The sequence below is a fragment of the Nerophis lumbriciformis genome, linkage group LG19 (genome assembly GCF_033978685.3).
Source record: "Nerophis lumbriciformis linkage group LG19, RoL_Nlum_v2.1, whole genome shotgun sequence".
Lineage (NCBI taxonomy): Eukaryota > Metazoa > Chordata > Actinopteri > Syngnathiformes > Syngnathidae > Nerophis > Nerophis lumbriciformis.
The window spans coordinates 32,411,163-32,434,362 of NC_084566.2; the positions used below are offsets into that span (position 1 = coordinate 32,411,163).

Consider the following 23,200-nt stretch of genomic DNA (forward strand, 5'->3'; position numbering starts at 1 on the left):
TTTCAACTTGGTAGGAAAATGCGTAGATGTGTTAGCTGTTAGCTTCCTTGGTTAGCCGCCTAGCTCGGGTGCTGGAGGAGGAGGGGGGGCGTTGGGGGGGGGGGGGGGTGTTGGGGGCAGTCAAGGGGCTGCAGTGGTGGGCTTTTGTCTTGAGCTGTTTTTACCTTCATGTTCAACGTGACACATTAATACATTACGACATCTCGTTCTTGAACCCGCGACGCGCCAACAGCAAATAATTGTAATTTTTCTGTAGCACGATGCAAAATAAGATATTTTACCTAATTAGCAGGGGGGCTGGCTGAGTTGTAACATTGCAGCAGCCATGGCAACATGCATACGTGCAGGAGTTGGGTGGTGCTGCCTGCAGGTCCTTTTCCTCTAGTGTAATAATGCAGCATATAAAAAAAAATCCCGTGCGATTTAAAACCGGGTGTTAAAATACGCAAATATTGATGTAGTTCATACATTCGGAAGCAAGCATGGCTCGAAAAGCAGTCAGTGAGTCAGTGACATGTTGGGGTGGTGGGGGGGTGTTGCCTGATTACAAAAAGCTGCCTTGTTTTTACATGGCTGACTGTGCAACCGCCACTCTCCAGAGCTCTCAAAGGCCCCCTTTCCCTAGCTTTCAAGTGTTTGTTTTAGGAAATAAAATGCAGAAGCTATAGCGTAATCCCAGTATAATGAATTACCGTATTTTTCGGACTATAAATCGCAGTTTTTTTCATAGTTTGGCTAGGGGTGCGACTTATACTCAGTCAGGAGCGATTTATGTGTGAAATTATTAACACATTACCGTAAAATATCAAATAATATTATTTAGCTCATTCACATAAGAGACTAGACCAGGGGTCGGCAACCCAAAATGTTGAAAGAGCCATATTGGACCAAAAATACAAAAACAAATCTGTCTGGAGTCGCAAAAAATGAAAAGCCATATTACATACAGATAGTGTGTCATGAGATATAAATTGAATTAAGAGGACTTAAAGGAAACTAAATGAGCTCAAATATACCTACAAATGAGGCATAATGATGCAATATGTACATATATCCATCCATCCATCTTCTTCCGCTTATCCGAGGTCGGGTCGCGGGGGCAGCAGCTTAAGCAGGGAAGCCCAGACTTCCCTCTCCCCAGCCACTTCGTCCAGCTCCTCCCGGGGGATCCCGAGGCGTTCCCAGGCCAGCCGGGAGAGATAGTCTTCCCAGCGTGTCCTGGGTCTTCCCCGTGGCCTCCTACCGGTCGGACGTGCCCGAAACACCTCCCTAGGGAGGCGTTCGGGTGGCATCCTGACCAGATGCCCGAACCACCTCATTTGGCTCCTCTCGATGTGGAGGAGCAGCGGCTTTACTTTGAGCTCCCCCCGAATGACAGAGCTTCTCACCCTATCTCTAAGGGAGAGCCCCGCCACTCGGCGGAGGAAACTCATTTCGGCCGCTTGTACCCGTGATCTTGTCCTTTCGGTCAGAATCAGAATCAGCTTTATTGACCCAAAGCTCATGACCATAGGTGAGGATGGGAACGTAGATCGACCGGTAAATCGAGAGCTTTGCCTTCCGGCTCAGCTCCTTCTTCACCACAACGGATCAATACAGCGTCCGCATTACTGAAGACGCCGCACCGATCCGCCTGTCGATCTCACGATCCACTCTTCCCCCACTCGTGAACAAGACTACATATAGCTAGCCTAAATAGCATGTTAGCATTGATTAGCTTGCAGTGACCAAATATGTCCGATTAGCACTCCACACAAGTCAATAACATCAACAAAACTCACCTTTGTGCATTCATGCACAACCTTAAAAGTTTGGTGGACAAAATGAGACAGAAAAAGAAGTGGCATAAAACACGTCCTAGAAACGTCGGAGAAAGTCATACATGTAAACAAACTAAGGTGAGTTCAAGGACCGCCAAAATTAGTAGGACAAAACGGCGCTCGCCAAATACTCGAATCAGCGAAGCTGACAGTGTGCTTTATAACAATTAGGGAGGTTTGTGTCATGTTTGTCCTCCTACAGAAACCATATTAAAACAAAAAATATATTTTTTTCCTCATCTTTTTCCTTTTTTCATACATTTTTTAAAAAGTTCCAGAGAGCCACTAGGGCGGCGCTAAAGAGCCGCAGGTTGCCGACCCCTGGACTAGACGTATAAGATTTCATGGGATTTAGCGATTAGGAGTGACAGATTGTTTGGTAAAGGTATAACATGTTCTATATGTTATAGTTATTTGAATAACTCTTACCATAATATGTTACGTTAACATACCAGGCACATTCTCAGTTGGTTATTTATGCGTCATATAGGGCTGCACCAACTAATCGATTATAAAAATAGTTGGCGATTAATTTAGTCATCGATTCGTTGGATCGATGCTATGCGCATGCGCAGAGGCTCCTTTTTTAAATTTTTATAAACCTTTATTTATAAACTGCAACATTTACAAACAGCTGAGAAACAATAATCAAAATAAGTATGGTGCCAGTATACTGTTGTTTTTTTTTCAATAAAATACTGGAAAGAAAGGATAGAAATGTCGTTGGTCTCTTTTATCCGATTATTTATCGATTAATCTAAGTAATAATCGACAGATTAATCAATTATCAAATTAGTTGTTAGTTGCAGCCCTAGCGTCATATAACGTACACTTATTCAGCCTGTTGTTCACTATTCTTTATTTATTTTAAATTGCCTTTCAAATGTCTATTCTTGGTGTTGGGTTTTATCAAATAAATTTCCCCCCAAAATGCGACTTGTATATGTTTTTTTCCTTCTTTGTTATGCATTTTAGGGCGGTAACACTTATACTCCGGAGCGACTTACACTCCGACAAATACGGTACACACCTTACACACATTACCATGAATTGATTAACGTGGACTCCGACTTAAACAAGTTGAAAAACTTATTCGGGTGTTACCATTTAGTGGTCAATTGTACGGAATATGTACTGTACTGTGTAAACTGTAAAAAAAACATGCAAAACTGTACTGTTTCATATAATGTATTCTCTTCCTTTGCAATCTACTAGTAAAAGTTTCAATCAATCAATCAAAAAACATGCAAATCAGATGGAGAATTACAGGGAACATTGTTTGGGGGTATCCATAATATGCCGATAGGGAGAAGTTTTTATTTACACGTTAAGTCGGATGTGTCTTTACCTCCTGAGGCCGACTCACCGAACCCCTAGGGTTCGATCGAACCCAGGTTAAGAACCACTGCTCTAGTGTAATAATGCAACATATAAAAATCCCGTGCGATTTAAAACCGGGTGTTAAAATACGCAAATATTGATGTAGTTCATACATTCGGAAGCAAGCATCGCTCGAAAAGCCAGCTCCCAGTCAGTCAGTCAGTGACATGTTGGGGTGGTGGGGGGGTCTTGCCTGATTACAAAAAGCTGCCTGTTTTTACATGGCTGACTGTGCAACCGCCACTCTCCAGAGCTCTCAAAGGCCCCCATTCCCTAGCTTTGAAGTGTTTGTTTTAGGAAATAAAATGCAGAAGCTATAGCTGAATATTTACGCCATATCATGCACTGAAACTACAAATCTTAAATCATTATCTTTTAATCATTAAGTAACCGGCAACAGAGTGGACCTAGGTCAACAAACCAAAGCAATTTGTCCTACGAGAAATAGGAAAATTGGATTTATTACCGCACTTTGAAAAAGTCATGGTGCTCATTTCCTGAAGACGCAGATAGCGCACTTATCGCTAGCTAGAATTCAAACATGAAAACACATTAACGTCTTTTACCGTTACCATTACACACACCACCTGTTTTGCCTTTATCATTAAGAAGCAATCTACTATATTTTTCGGACTACAAGGCACACTTAAAATCCTTTAATTTTCTCAAAAATCAACAAGTGCGCCTTATCATCATCATCGGCGGTCCCTCGAAGCGAGTATGACGCTCCTCCTGGTAGGGGGTATCCCTTTATGGAGAATGCCTGTGCGTGAATTAGTTTAACGTGGGGAGACTGTATGTAATTATTAACACATTAGCGTAAAATATCAAATAATATTTATCTCATTCACGTAAGAGCCTAGACGTATAAGATTTCATGGGATTTAGCCATTAGGAGTGACAGATTGTTTGGTAAACGTATAGCATGTTCTATATGTTATAGTTATTTGAATGACTCTTACCATAATATGTTACGTTAACATACCAGGCACATTCTCAGTTGATTATTTATGCCTCATATAACGTACACTTATTCAGCCTGTTGTTCACTATTCTTTTTTTATTTTAAATTGCCTTATACTTGGTGTTGGGTTTTATCAAATAAATTTCCCCCAAAAATGCGACTTATACTCCAGTGCGACTTATATATGTTTTTTTCCTTCTTTATTATGCATTTTCGGCCGGTGCGACTTATACTCCGGAGCGACTTATACTCCGAAAAATACGGTAATCGTATTTTGTCGATTATTATGTTTTCATAATCATGGGAAGCTATAATCAAAATCGAAATTAAAACTGTATTTCTTGATTTAAAATGTTCGGGACTGATGGGGATCCCAAATACACAAAAACGGGTACCAACAAGTAAGAAAAGTCGGTTTTGCATCATAGGATCCCAAATTAGGAGGTGTTTTGAGTTAAGAAAAAAGAAAAAGCCTTGAAAGTAATATAAGAAAAGTCAAATAGAATCTCCTACCTTCTTTAAAATAAACGTTTCGCTATGTTCAGTTCTTCAGCTAACAAAACACAAAAGAACAAAATATGAAATAAAGTGCCCTGGTTTAAGAGGACATCTTTAAACGTCAACAGCAACATGAAAATGTTTGACCTTTAAAAATGATGTTGTTATAGAACATACACACAAAGGTTTTAGCCAGGAACACCAACCTGCCAGGTGCTTCATGATGCTGTGTGACAGGCTGTGTTCTGAAAATTACCATTAAAAAGTCATTAATTACAGTTACTTTACTAAATGCTTTTTTATCCTGCACTATCATGAGCTTATGTAACGAAATTTCGTTCTTATCTGTGCTGTAAAGTTCAAGTTTGAATGACAATGAAAAGATTCTAGTCTAAAAGTCTAAATGTAATTTTTTACTAGGGAAAGTAATTCATGCGTTCCTTTAAAAAAAACTTCAAATATCTGGCATGATGCAGTTGAGATAAGTTTCATATATGGGAGCAGTGTGTGCTTCTGTATGCGTACCTTTTAAAAAAAACAACAGTGCCTGTTGCCTTATAGCATGACATCAGCGAGTCCACGCTCAGTCTGAGTCTCACAGGCGTTTTAGCCAGAGCTGTTTTTGTTAGTTTAGTAGGCTATCAGGGGCAGTTTGTGGGCTCTGATGGCAGCTCTTTTGAATCTTTCACTAGTTTGTGTTGCCTCTTCTTAAAAAATAGATCGAATGCGCTCCCATGGCTTTATGTTGTTTTTAACAAACGGGATATTGTGTGGATGGCAAGTTTGTCACTTCATTTGTTGTTCAATATTCCCTCCAACCCTCGTAGTTAATAGCACACGGTGCAGTTTGTTTCAAGTTTTAAGGTCGTGAAAAAAAGGTTGTTTTTCCTGACCAGTTCCTCCAACTAAGATTTTCTTTCTTCCGTGTTTAAAGGCCAGTGTGTGAACGAGGCCCTTCTGTGCATGGCGGAGGAGGGTGGGGGGTCACACAGTTTTCAGCTCACGCAGAGTGATCAGGGACACTTCGGCGTCAATCACTTGTCCATTTGGTTATGGTTTAAGTTTATTTCTAACATGCGATACAGATGGCTGAGCATTTTACTCTAGTTTGATCACATTTGGATGGATTTGTTTTCGGAGCAAACTGCTAATTAAAGGGTTAAAATATATGTATTCGCAGATGTGCTACTTTTTTTTGTATTTTTCCAATACTGACACAACCTATTTTCCGTCACAAATGTGCATTGCATGGCCCTGAATTAATGCATGTCTCACCTGGTAGTAGACAAATATCACCGTGGACCGAGAGGTTGGTCGACTTTGGCATCCCCCGAGATGGCAACAACGGGTTGCAGCAACTTTTTTTTTTAACCCTTCGTGAGGATCACGATTGATTCTTCATCTAAACGGAATTATATGATCGTCCCGTCGGTCGGCATCCCAGCGACAGTGGGAATATTACAGTAAGTGTTTGTTTTATTATGGCTTAATATGGTTAGTTTGTATGTTTAGCCCAGGGCTGTAAGGTACAAGCTTTTTAGTCGCAAATAGGTCGTGCCAGTATTGAAAAAAAAAAAGTAGCACACATGCGAATACAGATTTTAACCTTTAATTAGTGTTTTGCTCCCAAAATAAGTCCACCCAAATTTGATCAAACTAGAGTAAAATTTTCGCCCATCCTTATACCATGTTTGAAATAAACTTAAACCATTGAAAACATTGAATTTAAAAACTTCAAACTTTATATGAAATTTAGCACTTTAAATAACGACTTCAATCATTACTACAGTTTGTCTGCCCATCTGTGGCGTCATCGCCACATGCCATCAGTCATCAAAACAGAATGGCGGATACCTAATGTGGCCAAGGAAGGTCGCAACAAATGCAAACACCACAAGGCGATAACATAAGGCCACAACACAACAATTATCTGCTACAGCGCAATAGCAAAAGCCACAACAAATACAAACACCACAACACAATAACATAAATCCACAACCTTAAGCCACAACTGAAGTGACGGCGGACAAATTTCGCCGACGGACCTAGTGGCCGAGACGGAAGGTTGAAAACGTTGTAATGAACATAGCATATTGGTATTATTGAAAATGTTGTATGGTTTTTTGGGGGTTTTTTTGGTCATAAAAAAATACAATCGTGTGCTTACGGACTGTATCCCTGCAGACTGTATTGATCTATATTGATATATAATGTAGGAACCAGAAATATTAATAACAGAAAGAAACAACCCTTTTGTGTGAATGAGTGTGAATGGGGGAGGGAGGTTTTTTGGGTTGGTGCACTAATTGTAAGTGTATCTTGTGTTTTTTATGTTGATTTAATAATAATAATTTAAAAAAAAATTATTATTATTTTTTTTAATTTCTTGTGCGGCCCGGTACCAATCAATCCACGGCCCGGGGATTGGGGACCACTGATGTAGACCACAAGGTAATGTTAGGGGAAAAAAATCAAAATATGACTCCTTTTTAATACAACTTAAAATGTTGGTTGCATTTTATTCAAGTAAGACGTGAATGCGTTCATGCATTGGCCATTAATTGTTGTTTTCTTTCTTATTTGTATCCATAAGTCATTAATACCCAATTCCCTTGCAATAAATAACAGAAATATAGGAAACTTCACCTGCAATGTCTAGTATCCAGTATATATTTTAGTCACACAGGTTGAATTTTTTTGTAAAAAGTTATTGAATCGATCGCAGCGCACACAATTCTTTTGAATTTTATCGTTCTAAATAAACTAATAAAGTCGCTGAATCTGCAACCTCAAATTATGATTTGAATAGATGTTAAAACGAATTGTAACACCCCTATTATCCAGTCTTTCTTATATATATCTTTATGCTTTGCGTACTAACATCCAAAAATCAGAAATGAGTAGAGATCTACTGATGTTTTTTTGAGGCCCAATACCAATTGTTAGTGTTCAAAGAGGCCGGTAACTGATATTTGAAGCCGATATTCACTTGCAGTAAAAGTTATTTAATCATGAAAGTCAGTAAATAGCTGGACAAGGCGTCGATTTTTTTTTAACATTATTTTGTAGGAAACGTCAGAGCCAGTCTTGACAATGTTTAATGTGGCACTAATTAGCACCAAACAACATTAGGGAATTTCACAAACCCCTTTATTACATTTGTCATGAACATTGGCATTCCAAAATATGCAAAATTACCTGGGAAAATTTTAATAAATACGGGATTGTTCTACAGTACAATAACTTGCCACATAGCTGTTTATGAATTTAATTGTAAGGTTTCCTCGTGGGGAACCATGATATGTTAGTTGTTAAGTAAAATGAAGTGATCATCCAATATCCATTTATTATCATCATCATCATCAATCTTTATTTATATAGCCCTAAATCACAAGTGTCTCAAAGGGCTGCACAAGCCACAACGACATCCTCGGTACAAAGCCGAAAAAAACATTCTAAAAAGTTAATGCATTTAAATGGAAGAAGATAAATATATTTAAAAACACAAATACAAAGAAAAATTACTCTTATGAAGCCAGAACAACATTTCATGTTTCTTCTTCCAAGAAAGTTTGTGTGCCTGTTTATTTTAGTTATTTAAAAAAAAAAACTTGATTAAGATTTCTGTGTGTATAAGTACTTGTTGAGCACATTTACCAATACTTTGATCATTTTGGTCACAATAACCGAGATATTACATTTTTATATCGTTACATCGCTCGGTCATACCAATGCTGCTGCTGATACTTCACATTTTTAAGGTCATTGAATTATTACATTTTTGATCACAATTATAATCAGAAAAAACACATGATGTCGGTGTAACAATATCAATTACATATTTAAATGATTTCCTACTATTGGCTCTGATTTAAATCATTTGTTTTTCGCCCCTTAATGGGAACTGCACTTTTTTGTGGAATTTTGTCTATCGTTCACAACATTTTGAAAGAAATGACGACGGATGTATTTAAAAAAAATGCAATCTAACTCGTAAATAAAGGTCCTCTATTCCACCCATTAAAACATATAAACATCCAAAAAGCGCCAACAGCCCATATACATTTGGTGACTTGAATATTAACCAAGTATTAGTTATATTGTTAAATATAAGCGCTAACACAGACAAACTATTTATAGCAGTGCCGTGATCACTAGCGTGTGTGCCCATGTTTGCATCATCGAGTGGTAAGCTGCTTTCTCGCGTCACTTGCTCGTGAAAGTTTGTTGTAGATCATAAATCATGCCTCTCCCCTGTAATGCAGAAGGACGAGGATGTAATCCGACATGTTGGTGCACTTTGACAGCCAATTTAAACCCGGAAATGACGAGAACGACATGAAAAGATGTTTGGTTTCACCCCCGTCTGTTGTCATCGTAATGACAGCAGACATTGCAGAGTAAGTGATGTTTGATTATTTTTTTGTTGGCCCTCGTGAAGTCTGCAGTGAGTAGAAATCAAAGGCGAATGTCTTGAAGTGTTTTTTAAATTAATGGGCAGCGTATGCTTAAAATGATCAAAATATGTAAATATTAAATGTTATTAGAAATGTGCCCGTAACTACATTACATATATACTGTATATAAAACCTTAATAGAAATGTTGAGATGTTTTTTAAGGGCTTTTATAGGCAGAATAGAGCGACTCTCATTGGCTCCATTGTAAGAAAATCTTTGATCGCATATATTTAATATTTAGAAAAAATAAAAAAAGAATAACATATGTGTTCTTGTCTTACATAAGGATTGTAAAATTCCCCCCAAAAAGTGCAGTTCCCCTTTAATGTCCTCCTGTGTCCATGGACTTATTTCCTGCGTTTGTAAACAATAACAAAAATGACAAGAGATTCTAACTTGTAATAGCATGGAAAAAAAACTATAGAAAATGTTTTAAAAAGAACTTCTGTAGAATTTAACAAAATAAAACTTATGGAAATTACACAATAATGTAACATTTTTAAAACTTTTAAAAATGTCATCAACCTAGAACATATACCTTGCAAATATACTGTGCAAAGGTTTGTTTAGATTTACAAGGTGAAAGTAAGATAATGACATGGGCTCATAACATACAAAACAATATATTTCAAACCTTATTTTGATATAATGTTGATGTTTATGGCTTACAGCTTACGAAAACCTTGAATGGAAAATGTGGTGTACTGTAAACTGTAAGCCATGATCATCACAATTACGGTATATTAAATGAAGGCTTGGCATATCTCTCTTTGCATGTAATGAGTTAATATCACATATTAGTTTCACATTTGAAGTTAATTGCTGACATGAATGGCTTTATACACAATATTCAAATTTGATGAGATCCACCTGTATAGTATAATGACTGAGAGAAAACGTGGTTGGAGGGAAAACATGCAACTTTTCTCTGACTACAATTTAACATTCATCTCCCGAAGGAGCATCTGAGAGAGCATGAGGAGGTTGAGGTGGGTGGGGTTGGGGTTCGAGGGGGGGGGGGGGGGGGTGTAGCAGGGGGTGTATATTGTAGCATCCCGGAAGAGTTAGAGCTGCAAAGGGTTCTGGGTATTTGTTCTGTTGTGTTTCTGTTGTGTTACGGTGCGGATGTTCTCCCTTGTTTGGTGTGGGATCACAGTGTGGCGCATATTTGTAACAGTGTTAAAGTTGTTTATACGGCCACCCTCAGTGTGACCTGTATGGCTGTTGACCAAATATGCTTTGCATTCACTTGTGTGCATGAAAAGCCGTAGATATTATGTGATTGGGCCGGCACGCAAAGGCAGTGCCTTTAAGGAACGCCCCCAATATTGTTGTCTGGGTGGAAATCAGGAGAATGGTTGCCCCGGGAGATTTTCGGGAGGGGCACTGAAATTCGGGAGTCTCCCGGGAAAATTGTGATGGTTGGCAAGTATGACTGGGAGACGCAACTGCTCTGTACTTCTCTCTATGTCCGTGTACCAGTCCGTACAGCGGCGTTTTAAAAAGTCATACATTTTACTTTTTGAAACCGATACCGATAATTTCCGATATTACATTTTAAAGCATTTATCGGCCGATAATATCGGCAGTCCGATATTATCAGACATCTCTAGCTATTACTGCCCACTTCTAAACAGGTCAGAATATGTCTACTCGTGCTTATCTGAATGTGAATGCATTCATTTCAATATAACAGGTAATATATTATAGACGGTATTCATACCTGTTGTATTTACAACAGATGACTGCTACTGCCTGGGATGAGATTGGCACAGTTCATAAACGCGACATTCATTGCATGCTGTGTGTTCAAATGTTTCAGCTAAAATTGTTCTTCTAGTCTCTTGATGAAATATCAACCTCGGAATGATCAAAGGTAGCCCTGTTGCAATATTTTTTTGGTAAAATGTCGGCAGACTTCGGTGCGTCTTTTCCCGCCCGGTGCCGCCATGTTGCTGACGTCACCTCGCACGCTGCGTAATGACGTCATCCCCTCCCGGAAGAACCGTTAAGAGAACCGCAGACAAAATGGCAAGCGGTTCCAAGGAATTGATACACTTGGAACCGGTTCTAAACAAGAACCCTAGTGGACAGTGTATGGAACTAATGCTAATATGCATACAATAAATTAAGCGCCACACAAGTGTGAACTACAACAACACCCATAGCAGCTAGCTAGTCTTCCTTTGAGCTGTATTTATTGTACATTTTTAAATTCTACCTCTTGGGTAGTACAAATGTTATTGTGCTATCAATTGCATCTGGGACCTATGTAGTGCAAGCAGTACACGATCAACACAACGATGAAAGGCACTGTTTCATTTTGGTTTAAGATAATTGCGATTTCTTTCAAAGTCACTAAAAGACACTTCACAAAATATTTCACTCATCACTTTTTTAGCGTCAGCATTGCTGAGTTGGCAACACTGATCCCTCCTTCGGTCTTCCTATTCTATAGCACATTGTTTTTCAACCATTGTGCCGCGGCACACTAGTGTGCTGTGAGATACAGTCTGGTGTGCCGTGGGAGATTATCTAGTTTCACCTATTTGGGTTAAAAATATTTTTTGCAAACCAGTAATTATAGTCTGCAAATGATGTGTTGTTGTTGAGTGTCGGTGTTGTCTAGAGCTTGGCAGAGTAACCGTATAATACTCTTTCATATCAGCAGGTGGCAGCCGGTAGCTAATTGCTTTGTAGATGTCGGAAACAGCGGGAGGCAGCCGGAAATGACGTTCTCCGTGCATGGAGAACGTCATGTCTTGAACGCATCATAAACTCAACTCCCCCCAAAATGGATTAACTCGCTGGAATAAAAAAGACAATATAACATACATCCATAAATGTGGACGCATGTGAAAAGGTGCAATATATTTATCTGTACAGTAACCTATTTATTTATTTACGTATGTACCTTATTGCTTTTTTATCCTTTTTTAACCATATGAGCTAATGAAATGAAATGTCGTTCTTATCTGTACTGTAAAGTTCAAATTTGAATGACAATAAAAAAGGAAGTCTAGTCTAATGGAGACGTTCTCGGTGCGTCGGCTAAACACGACGACGACACCAAGTGGAATTAGAATATATTCCACAACCCCAATAATGTGTTAACTTATTTTCTTATTAATTCTTAATTAGTTTATTATTATTTTTTAATCTTATTTTGTATTAAAAAAAGGAAAAAGACATTTAAGAAGATTGGAATTTTTTCAACAAAGCTTTTTTGTGGAATACCTGATTCAGCCAAGCCACACCCAGACTCTGCTTACACCATACCGACGCCATATTTTCTCATAGTTTCATGATTGCAAAGCCAGTATCGGCACATTGACTAAATTAAATCCCAATCTTCATCCATGCACCGTGGATTTTTACAGACCTCTCGAGTTGGAGCGCATTGATTAAGATGTTGCTGGAAAAACAGTTATGTAAGATTATAGAGTGTGTGCAAAAAAGTGCTGCTTATGCTGGAAAAATATGGCAATTGGCCAACTTTGCACTATGTTTATGGATCATGCTTAAAAGTAGGGTTCTATGCGTCATTTTATTTTGAGAAACAAATTGCAGTCCTTAGGAAAATACTGTATTGTACACTCACTGGTCACTCCCTTGTTTACTCATTAAAGCTACAGACACACAAAAAAAATCGTGGCACCTCCCACACTTAATGTTAATAATATAATACTGTACCTTTTTTTAAACACAGTAGCCTGTACAGGACCGCCTCCATCCTTCAATGACCTGCATGTGTCTGTCATATGACTGCATCAACAGCTCATCAGGCTTAAAAGGATGTGACAGGTGTTTGAGTCTTAATGGGAACAGACACAAGGTTTTCCCTGCGGTGGACACCTCGTCATCACAAGCTTCCCTCTGTTAAAAGCTCACGTTATTGCATCACAAGGAACATATTGACTGAGCATTTGTAATTGGTTTTAAGTATTAGGTAAAGTCATGTGTTTCTTTTTGAGTAAACCTGATCTCTTCAGTGGAGAAACCGACATCTAAGATTTGCCTAAATCCACACTTACCCTTAGCAATTTGAGTGCGTAGGTGAGCTCACACTGAGAAGTATGGCAAATGCAGTTCTTCATCAACACCCGGATGTTGCCCTATCCACCCTCAATCATCGCCATCTTGACTACGCAGCAGAAGGGGAAAGAATAACACGAGTCATTGCAATTCATAATTAAAAAGGAGTGAGGATTAAGTGAAAATGGATAAATACTCGTTATGTGACGCCATTACAGCACTTGCACTCCACATGCACAGGAGTGTCCAGTGGGCTTTGCTTTAAAAACTGGACTGCAAATGTTCCCCCGTCATGTGAGGTTGGCGCTTGCGTCCCATGCTTGGGTCCCGACCTTTGCTCTAATGCCTCCCTCGCCGTGCCCCCTTCTTCTTTTTAAACACTAATCGGCAGCAAAGGCCTCATTGTTCTTGTCCACTGTTTGCATATTGGATCATTAACCTACATTCAAAACAGTTGCGCTCAGTTTCTTAAGGCAGTTCTGCATCAGTTTAATGTTTGTGTTTCAGAGAGTATAGTAAGTTCAACCTCGCATGTGTGTGTGTGTGTATATATATATATATATATATATATATATATATATATATATACACAGTATATATATATATACACAGTATATATATTCATGACGCTGTTTATGAGCACCTTGCTTTGTAGGTAAATTTTCCCCCCTGACTCTCATGTACACATCATTGCTATGTAGTAAGGATGGGTACTACGATAGACACATAATCGATATCAATATGAAAATGCTTTCGATAAAACATTTGATATATACGGTAGTTATATTTTTTGGTCGGAAGAAACCAGAAATGATGAAGCACGATTTGTTGCATGAAGTCACTCGCGCTGTGGGAACCCAGCTAAACAGGAAACGGGAAGTGTCATTGAGCAATGGGAGTGACACGCTAACAGCCAATCAGGTAACAGTATCTACCAAGTTTGGTTGCGCTGTCTTTCTGTCTCGCTGTGGATACTCTGCATGGAGTGAGGAGATTAACTATGATATCTTGATCAGGGTTTCCCCCAGTTTGAAATCTACATGTGGCAGTGAGGGCGTGACAAGGGGTGTGGTCAATGTGACATCATCACAAATTTGCATAAATGTTTGATGATATATATATATATATATATATATATATATATATATATATATATACCGTATTTTCCGCACCATAAGGCGCCCTGGGTTAAAAGCCGCGCCTTCAATGAACGGCATATTTCAAAACTTTGTCCACCTATAAGCCGCCCGGTGTTGTAAGCCGCATCTAACTGCGCTAAAGGAATGTCAAAAAAACAGTCAGATAGGTCAGTCAAACTTTAATAATATATTAAAAACCAGCGTTCTAACAACTCTGTTCACTCCCAAAATGTACGCAAATGTGCAATCACAAACATAGTAAAATTCAAAATAGTGCAGAGCAATAGCAACATAATGTTGCTCGAACGTTAATGTCACAACACACAAAATAAACATAACGCTCACTTTCTGAAGTTATTCTTCATTCATAAATCCCTCGAATTATCCTCCTTCGTTGTCCGAATTGAAAAGTTGGGCGAATGTGGGATCCAAAATGTCGTCTGGCGCTGTCTCCGTCTCCCTGTCTTGGTGAAAGTCACGTGTGTTCGCCTTCTGTCATCCACTGTTCCCACGCAGTTAGCAGTCTAGCTTCGAATGCCCTGTTGACACCAATATCTAGCGGCTGGAGGTCTTTTGTCAATCCACCCGGAATGACGGCGAGTATTGAATTAAGCGCGTAAGCGTGTCTCTTAATGTGATGTTATGAGCTAGCAAATATAACAACTACACTACCCAGCATGCAACGATAGTGACGAGCATGCGCGGTAGCCCTGAGAAGCGTTGTTGTATGCTGGGAGTTAGAATGTGGTTATGAGCACGCTGTGAGTAAACGTTGAGAACTCAGTTAACACGCCTCGTCTGCATTATTTATAATTAGACAGACAACACACTTAATAGGAGCCATTTTGGGGTCTTTACATAAACACACAAATGGAAATGAAACGTCACATATCCCAGCATGCACCGCGCGCTTCTTCTACGGGGAAAAAAGATGGCGGCTGTTTACCGAAGTTGCGAGACCGAAACTTTATGAAAATGAATCTTAATATTTATCCATATATAAAGCGCACCGGGTTATAAGGCGCACTGTCAGCTTTTGAGAAAATTTGTGGTTTTTAGGTGCGCCTTATAGTGCGGAAAATACGGTGTGTATATATATATATATATATATATATATATATATATATTAATGCTAATTCACGTACATTTAAAAATAAGTGTATTATTAGTAATTATTATTAACATTTTTGCAATGTCGTTTTGCTCTATTTTTGTAATTGTTATTAGTAGAGATGTCCGATAATGGCTTTTTTGCCGATTTCCGATATTGTCCAACTTTTAATTACCGATTCCGATATCAACCGATACCGATATATACAGTCGTGGAATTAACACATTATTATACCTAATTTTGTTGTGATGCCCCGCTGGATGCATGTAACATGGATGCATGTAACATTCTTCCACTGCGCCACGGCGTGGCGCAGTGGAAGAATGGCCGTGCGCGACCCGAGGGTCCCTGGTTCAATCCCCACCTAGTACCAACCTCGTCATGTCCGTTGTGTCCTGAGCAAGACACTTCACCCTTGCTCCTGATGGGTGCTGGTTAGCGCCTTGCATGGCAGCTCCCTCCATCAGTGTGTGAATGTGTGTGTGAATGGGTGAATGTGGAAGTAGTGTCAAAGCGCTTTGAGTACCTTGAAGGTAGAAAAGCACTATACAAGTACAACCCATTTATCATTTATTATTTATTTAACAAGGTTTACCAAAATAAATCAACTCAAGCTATGGAAAAAAAATGCCAACATGGTACTACCATATTTATTATTGAAGTCACAAAGTGCTTTTTTTTTTTAACATGCCTCAAAACAGCAGCTTGGAATTTGGGACATGCTCTCCCTGAGAGAGCATGAGGAGGTTGAGGTGGGCAGGGTTTGGGGGTGGCGGGGTTGAGGTGGGGGGGGGTAGCGGGGAGGGGGTGTATATTGTAGCGTCCCGGAAGAGTTAGTGCTGCAAGGGGTTCTGGGTATTTGTTCTGTTGTGTTTATGTTGTGTTATGGTGCGGATGTTCTCCCGAAATGTGTTTGTCATTCTTGTTTGGTGTGGGTTCACAGTGTGGCGCATATTTGTAACAGTGTTACAGTTGTTTATACGGCCACCCTCAGTGTGACCTGTATGGCTGTTGACCAAGTATGCCTTGCATCCACTTGTGTGTGTGAAAAGCCGTAGATATTATGTGATTGGGCCGGCACGCAAAGGCAGTGCCTTTTTAAAGTTTATTGGCGCTCTGTACTTCTCCCTACGTCCGTGTACCACTCCGTACAGCGGCATTTCAAAAAGTCATACATTTTACTTTTTGAAACCGATACCGAAAATTTCCGATATTACATTTTAAAGCATTTATCGGCCAATAATATCGGCAATCCGATATTATCGGACATCTCTAGTTATTAGTGTACAATGTAACACAGGCTGTATACCAGTGGCAGCTGCTGGTCTTTAAAGTATCCATCCATCCATCCATTTTCTACCGCTTGTCCTTTTCTGGGTCACGGTGGGTGCTGAAGCCTATCTCAGCTGCATTCAGGCGGAAGGCGGTGTACACCCTGGACAAGTCGCTCCCTCATCGCAGGGCCAACATAAATAGACAGACAACATTCAGCCAATTTAGTGTTGCCAATCAACCTATCCCCAAGTGCATGTCTTTGGAGGTGAGAGGAAGCCGTAGTACCCGGAGAGAACTCACGTAGTCACGGGGAGAACATGCAAACTCCACACAGAAAGACCCCGAGCCCGGGGATCGAACCCAGGACCTTCGTATTGTGAGGCACATGCACTAACCCCTGTGTCACCGGTCTTTAAAAATAGGGGGAGATATTTTTCAGCTACTTTTTAAACATGAGAACAGTCTCCAATAACAAATGATATAATGATATAAACATGCAAGATTTTACAAAGAAAACTTAACTTAAAACAATGTAATATATCAACAGGAACAACGGAATGGAAGTTTAGAAATGCTTTGGCAGTGTTTTATAGTTCAAGATTGCTGATTCGCTCATTTTGCTGTTAATCAAAAAGGGATTCAGCCCAGACAGGTCATTCAATCATCATGCGGAAGTCCGGCGACCCACTTTCGATCACGCTTATTAATTCGCTCACCGTCCCTGGGCGGGACAAAGTCGAGTATTTATCCAATGATCGTCTGTCTCATTTGCCTGCAACACCGTCTGTGACGCTACCACATCAATGAAAAAGGTCGCCAAAGTAGCTGATTCTAAACAAAATTTAAACGCATCCTAACGTATTTAAAACACAAAAGAACATTTTTGACCACTTTTTTTATATTGTAGGGGAAGCTGAACTCCCCTTGCAGTCTCTAGCAATCACTACTGCTGTATATCTGGCATCACATGTTAAAACAATGCAGCAGGTAAGAGAAGTCGGCAAGTCGGATCCTTATGAACGCAGTGTTTTACAAGCTTTCAAACCTTACAAGAAGACCCTTTTGTATCCAGTTTGAAAGCCACAGCCAAATAAAAGAAGCACAGACAGATGCAGCAATGTATCAAGGAAGGCAAAGTTATTGAGTTAATTTTCATTCACCGGTCGATTGATTGACTTAACTACTATCAGCGCAGTCCTACAGCTGTATACATTTTTTTTTAGTGCGTCTCGATATTGAATTCAATGCTTTGTAATGCCATGTAAGGTGTTAATTTTCGCATAATTCTTTTTAATGCCCCGCGGAAACCTTGTATGTGCTTTGCTTTAAGATGCTTGTGAGCGTCGTTGCTCGTGGAGGGTTCTCCTGAGTCCGATAGATCTGTCTTTGAGCCCGGTGTACAGGGTTTGAGCAAGTTTTTATTGTCATACACACAAGTATGAATTGCTTTCCAGCAATATATTTTGGACTTTCTAGTCCGGCGTGTGTAACCCCATATCTCGGTCCGGCTGCTGCTAATAAAGGCGACAGGTGATTAGTTAACCATCCCCAGCTGGGCAATCTACTCACCTGCCGCTGGCTTCGAGGCCGGTCCTTACACAACCCGCTCCGCGGCAGGCCCGCAGACCACGCCCCCCTACCTAATGCTATTTTAAACCAGTTGTGCGCCGATGAAAACAAAGTTTGTCGCTGCGATGACAACACATTACCTCAGTTTTATCCAAAGTTTCATCAGTTTGTTTTGAAGTGAATTTGGTTGCCTCTCTGTCAGGCTTGCCCCTGACAGTTTGGTTGTGTTTTAGTTTTTCCTCTGTGTGTGTGTGTAGTATTTCCTGTCAGCGCTCTTGTTTTGGTTCTGTTTCCTGTTTGTCTCCCTGAGTGCTGTGTCCCCTGAGCTGTGGCTGATTGGCACCTGGCCACACCTGGTGTCAATCAGCCAGCTGCTATTTATACCTGCCCTACCCTCCAGTCACTGCTGGATTATTGTCATTGTCGCTAATACTTGTTGTCACTACTACCTGTCATAATACTTGTCATTGTAGCTCTGTCTACTTTTTGTTCACTCTGCTCATGTCATAGTTCCTTCGTGTCACAGTAAGTGTTTTTGTTCCTTGTCCACAGTTAGCATTTTTGCTATTTTAGTTCATAGCTAAGTTTGTTCTCCGCCTTTTGTTGTTACCCTTTTGTTTGTTTTTTTGCCATAGTGTTTAATTAAATCATGTTTTCTCGCTCAATGCCTGCCGTCATCTTTGCATCTTGGGATTCGTCACCAACAAACTGTGACACTCTCATCACTTTGCACCGTGTATCAATAGGCTCCGACTTCCGGGTTTACGAGCGGTCATACAAACGGTGTGATTGATTTTGATTAATTTATGATAACTATAATAGACTACGATAAGTTGTTTTTATTAATCACACGCATTAACGCAATAACATTGACAGATTAAATATATATAGTCCCCAGAAAGGTTGGTGTATACTATACTAGGGTTGTAAGGTATACCGGTACTAATAAAGTACCGTGATACTAATTAATTGAATATACTATACTGGCTTTGAAAAATACCGATACCGTTCGTTCATCTGAATGCCCCTGTGCGGTGGTGACTACATAGTTGACGCGCAGGATGTTGAGTATGTCAGAACGCACACACAAAGTTCATAGATACAATAACATCTTGGAGAGGAAGAATGGCAAAAACATCTGCGTAGGGTATTACATACGTTGTTCCCATTGGGTTGAGTTTCTTTCTTGCCCTGATGTGGGATCTGAGCTGAGGATGTTGTTGTTGCTTGTGCAGCCCTTTGAGGCCTTTGTGATTTAAGGGCTATATAAGTAAACTTTGATTGATTGAATACGTCGAGTATGGCCACGCATTTGAAGTGATATCACCCTGGTGTGGCAGTGACAGGAGCCAATGTAAAGGCTGCTCAATAACTCCAAATCAGAGCAGCATTTCAGCAGTTCTTTGTCGTAGCATCCGACCGTGCTAAAATTATTACAAAAGCAATTGCGGTATTAATTGCTAAAGACATAATGCCATACTCCATTGGTCAAAACGACGACAGGTTCAAACATGCTGAATGTGTTTGATTTACGAAATTACATCGCACACCCACTTAAGTGAGACGGTCATGCAAAGCTTTTATGAGTAGGAAAACACAAAAGTTGTGGATGAAATATTGCGGGTATCTTCTCACTACAGATGGGTGGTTGGACTTCCAAGGCAACGGGAAACTTTCTAACTTTGACTGCTCACTACATTACTGCGGAGTGGGAGATGAGGAGCCCTGTGCTGCAGACACACGCCCCCTTTTATGGGAGACATACAAGCACACATCTGGCGCAGGTACTGAGAGAAGCAGTAGCTAAGGGGAAGTTAGAAAGACCCAATACCAATATCCCAGTCACAACTGTAAATACCTTCACATTGCCATGACATGATGCTATCTCGCTGTGCCTAGTGAGAGGGTGTTTTCTACAGCAGGGGACATTGTGAATGCAAAGAGGTCCACACTCTCCCCGCCCAGACAATGTGCACATCCTTATCTTTTTCAAAACAAATTAAAAATGTTAAGTTCAGCTACACTTTACTTTTTATTTTCTTCTTTTTCAATTATGTGTTCATGGGCTAGCTTTGTATTCATTCTCCATGTTTAAAAGTAGAGATGTCCGATAATGGCTTTTTTGCCGATGTCCGATATTCCGATATTGTCCAACTCTTAATTACCGATTCCGATATCAACCGATACCGATATATACAGTCGTGGAATTAACACATTATTATGCCTAATTTTGTTGTGATGCCCCGCTGGATGCATTAAACAATGTAACAAGGTTTTCCAAAATAAATCAACTGAAGTTATGGAACAAAATGCCAACATGGCACTGCCATATTTATTATTGAAGTCACAAAGTGCATAATTTAGTTTAACATGCCTCAAAACAGCAGCTTGGAATTTGGGTCATGCTCTCCTAGAGAGAGCATGAGGAGGTTGAGGTGGGCGCGGTTGGGGGGTTGGGTAGGGGGTAGCGGCTTGGTGTATATTGTAGCGTCCTGGAAGAGTTAGCACTGCAAGGGCTTCTGGGTATTTGTTCTGTTGTGTTACGGTGCGGATGTTCTCCCGAAATGTGTTTGTCATTCTTGTTTGGTGTGGGTTCACAGTGTGGCGCATATTTGTAACAGTGTTAAAGTTGTTTATACGGCCACCCTCAGTGTGACCTGTATGGCTGTTGACCAAGTACGGCTTGCATTCACTTGTGTGTGTGAAAAGCCGTAGATATTATGTGATTGGGCCGGCACGCAAAGGCAGTGCCTTTTAAAGTTTATTGGCGCTCTGTACTTCTCCCTACGTCCGTGTACCACTCTGTACAGCGGCGTTTCAAAAAGTCATACATTTTACTTTTTGAAACCAATACCGATAATTTCCGATATTATATTTTAAAGCATTTATCTGCCGATATTATCGGACATCTCTATTTAAAAGGAAGACTGTATGCCCTAAATTGCACTTTTAATTTTTTTTTTATTTTTTATTTTTTTCATGTTTAAAAGAAAAGGGTAGCATGCCTTATATTGCACTTGTAAGTTCATATAATTTAAATGCCCTTATTGGACATTCTGAGTTGAATGTTGTTCGTATTTAATAGACAAAAGGGTTTGAACGGCTGGCTCTGTGTTGCTTTGGAAGTGCACAAAACGAAAGTAGCGCGCTTCCCTTTGCAGAACGCACTTCTTTTTTTTTGTATCTCCGCCAAAGAGGTTATGTTATGTGTTGTCTGTTTGTTAGAAACATAACTCAACCAGTTATGGTCAGATTTAATATGTAAAAAAAACAATTCCTTTTATCTACGACGAGTACGAACACACTTCACTTCCTGCTTACGGCGTTCAATGCCCCCACCTTGCCGGTCCTGCGTTGCACAGAGGATTATGGGAGATGTAACTTATTTACTGAAACGCCAAAAAAACCAACACTCACCAAGTTTTCGTTTGACACGTCATACTGTTATTGAGAAGACTTAACAAACGATATATCAAGGTATTGAAAATCCCTAATTTTGTAGAGATGTCCGATAATATCGGCAGTCCGATATTATCGGTCGATAAATGCTTTAAAATGTGATATCGGAAATTATCGGTATCGATTTCAAAAAGTAAAATGTATGACTTTTTAAAACGCCGCTGTACGTAGTGGTACACGGACATAGAGAGAAGTACAGAGCAGTTGCGTCTCCCAGTCATACTTGCCAACCATCACAATTTTCAGAGCGCCAACAAACCTTAAAGGCACTGCCTTTGCATAATACCTACGGCTTTTCACACACACAAGTTAATGCAAGTCACACTTGGTCAACAGCCATACAGGTCACACTGAGGGTGGCCGTATAAACAACTTTAACACTGTTACAAATATGCGCCACACTGTGAACCCACACCAAACAAGAATGACAAAACACATTTCGGGAGAACATCCACACCGTAACACAACATAAACACAACACAACAAATACCCAGAACCCCTTGCAGCACTAACTCTTCCGGGACGCTACAATATACACCCCCCGCTACCCGCTATCTCCCCAACTGAACCACCTCATGCTCTCTCAAGGAGAGCATGTCACAAATTCCAAGCTGCTGTTTTGAGGCATGTTAATAAAAATAATGCACTTTGTGACTTCAATAATAAATATGGCAGTGCCATGTTGGCATTTTTTTCCATAACTTGAGTTGATTTATTTTGGAAAACCTTGTTACATTGTTTAATGCATCCAGCGGGGCATCACAACAAAATTAGGCATAATAATGTGTTAATTCCACGACTGTATATATCGGTATCGGTTGATACCGGAATCGGTAATTAAGAGTTGGACAATATCGGATATCGGCAAAAAAGCCATTATCGTACATCTCCTTTGTTTTGTTATTTTATCGTTTGACTCCAAATTTTCAATTGTTACTGCTTATTTTAAAATGTAACATGGAATTTAGTTTGCCAAATATGTAAACAGTCTTTTGAATTAAAGATGAAAACAATATATTGAGGTAGTTTATTGATATTTTCCACAATGAAGTGTCTTTAAAACTAAACGGACTAAGGAAACATCAATATGCACATGAAGTGCACATGCATTTAGGAATCATGTTAAATTAATAATACTGTTTGGAATAAACAGGAAAAAAGCAATGCAATTATTCAGGAGGATGGTTGGCTAATGTATACAATGATGGACCAACTTATTGACAGGGTAACGAAAAATTTGCAGGGCCAATTGCAGGGCATAAATAGAGACGCAATAATCATTCAAACTCACATTCATACCTATGGACAATTTACGGTCTCCAATGAACCTAAACGTGGGAGGGAGCTGGAGTACCCAAAGAAAACACACACATGCACCGGGATATCATGCAAACTCCTGACAACTGGAGGTTCAAAGACACACACTGCTTGAAGTCAGATGTTACTGTCAATAGTAATGTCAAAATGAGGGTAGTTTCACAGGGTTAAACAA

The 23,200-nt window shown here is 39.8% G+C and overlaps 1 protein-coding gene across 2 annotated transcripts in view; it reads left to right on the plus strand.

Annotated features, from left to right (window-relative positions):
* The window catches only part of ankrd12 (ankyrin repeat domain 12), an 81,101-nt gene that overhangs the window by 399 nt on the left and 57,502 nt on the right, over positions 1-23,200 (plus strand). The window lies entirely within an intron of this gene.